General features: G+C 69.3%; 1 pseudogene; it reads right to left on the bottom strand.

The window, feature by feature from the left end:
* Positions 1-425: 425 nt before the first annotated feature.
* Positions 426-1715, bottom strand: LOC129463928 (shadow of prion protein-like; annotated as a pseudogene).
* Positions 1716-2063: the final 348 nt, after the last annotated feature.

Genomic DNA, 2063 nt, shown 5'->3' with positions numbered 1-2063 from the left:
TTGGTCCATTTCATTACTTCTTTTGGGGAGGACCTGATTCCTCAGGCCCTCAGTGGCAGAACCAGCCTGAGGTCACCTCCCTGCCCATGCGTCACCACGGCCCCTGGGCAGGCGAGGGGAGCCGGGGTGGCTTGGGTTCCTGGCCTTAGCACCTCCCTTTGGGCGGCTCTGGAGCGTGGCTGGGCTGTTGATACAGGAGCCACAGGCCGCTGCCTTTTTGGCTGGGGGCACCCTAACATCCTGGAGCGGGTGGGGCAGGGCCCATGGTCTCCTCTAGGTGGGAGGTGGGAGGCTGAGGTGGCGTGGGCAGGGCGGTGGATGGCGGGTCCACAGGGACAGCCAGCAGCTCCTGCACCCACTGGGTCTCCAAGACTGTGGGCAAGGGAGGAAGGGGGAGCCCAGGCTGGAGGATCCTGGGGGACGGTGCTGCCCGGGGGCCAGATGTGGTCCCCAAGCCCAGCCAGGCCTAGGGCAGCAGCAGCCCCAGGGCGCCGAGGGCGCCGCCAAGCACGAGACAGAGGCACGGGCCACGCGTGGGTTCAGTGCCCAAAGTCCACGTCCAGTAGCTGTAGATGCCGAGCTGGTCCTGTTGCCTCCGAGAACCCAGTCCTCGTCCTTCAGGCCGCGTTCCCCGGGTGCCGCGTTCCTTCTCCAGCCTGAGCCCCCTGCCCCGGCCGCAGCCACGCGCGGGAAGGAGCCCGGGGCACCATAGCTCAGCGCCGGCCTCACACACACCCTCGAGGCCCCTCTCGAGCCCCCGCGGAGCCCTCCGCAGCCGCACGCAGAGGAAGGCGGCCGCCCATAGCAGAGCCCAGCCATTCGCGGGTGCCCAGTTCATCTTCATGGGGCCAAACCTGCGGGAAGAGAGGGAAAAGGCCCTTAGTTTCCATGGAGATCGGGTGTCCAGGAGCGGAGGGCTCAGGGCTGGAGAGCAGAGGGACCATCGTCTTTTGTGGGATCAGGGTGCCCCCAGCATCTTGGAGGCCCACTGAGGCCTGGGGGGCGCGGTTTAACTTCTAACATCAGTGACTTAGGCCTGAGGGAGGCGCTGGGAAGTGGCGGGTGGGGCAGGAGGGTTTTGCACCTGAAGGTTGTGCACCTGGATTGGGGGCGTAGAAGCGGGGCAGGAGCGCCGCGTTGGGAGCGTCCAGGCCTGGGGGGCGTCTAGGCCCTGGGCTGGGGGTGCAGGTCTGGGGAAGGGAGCTTTGCACGCGTTGCTGGGATGTGGGGGGCAGGGGTTGGCGGCATGGGGGTAGGGGCGTTGTGTTTGGAGTACGCGGTAGCGGGGACCGGCGGTGCCTGGGCGTGGTGCCCACCTTTGGGACCAAAGCCTGGGTGCGGGCCTTGCGGGTGCTGCGGAGGACAAGCAGCTGCTGACACCGTGCGGACCCCGCCCCAGCAGGCCTGTACCCCAGGGACAGTCCCTTTCGCGCGCGCCTCGTGCTCCATGCCGTCCCCGGCCGCCTAGTTCAGCAGCTGGCGGGGGACAGGACGGGGTCGAGTTGCGGGGCGTCGTCCAGACACGGCTGTGCGGGCGACAGCTGCATCCCTTCCCCTCGCCGCCCCTCGCTCTCGGCCCCGTACCTGCCCCAGCCTCCTGGCCTTACCCGCCACAGGCCTCAGTTGGAACCGCGCGCTGGAGTATCCACCCCTGGGGCCGCGGCCGAGCGGGAAGGAGCGGGCGGGCGGCGGCGCAGACCCTCAGCCAGAGCGCGGAGCCGCGGCGCCTGGGTTTTGCGCGAGGCCTCCGCCCTGGGATTGGGGTGGGCAGTCGCGGATTCGCATCCCCGGTGAGCCGGTGGGAGGGGAAAAGGACGTCCCGTCCCCCATCCTTGAGGCCTCCCGTCCTCTCTCACCAGCCCCCTCCGTCTCCTGCATCACAAGGCTCCGTCCCCGCCGTCCCACGTGACCCCCGCACCCGGCCCGGCTCCACCCGCCGTGCTTCCTGCCCCTCCACACCCTCATCCCCACCCGGGCCCATCCCCCTGTGAGCCCTGGTGCCCTGGGATGAGGGCCGAGGTCCTGAGCGGAGAGGGTGCTTGTACCAGCCCCATGGTGGCTCC

This window comes from Symphalangus syndactylus, chromosome 2, assembly GCF_028878055.3.
Source record: "Symphalangus syndactylus isolate Jambi chromosome 2, NHGRI_mSymSyn1-v2.1_pri, whole genome shotgun sequence".
Taxonomy (NCBI): Eukaryota; Metazoa; Chordata; class Mammalia; order Primates; family Hylobatidae; genus Symphalangus; species Symphalangus syndactylus.
Note: the sequence above shows the minus strand (reverse complement) of the source record. Positions and strands in the feature narration are given on the sequence as shown.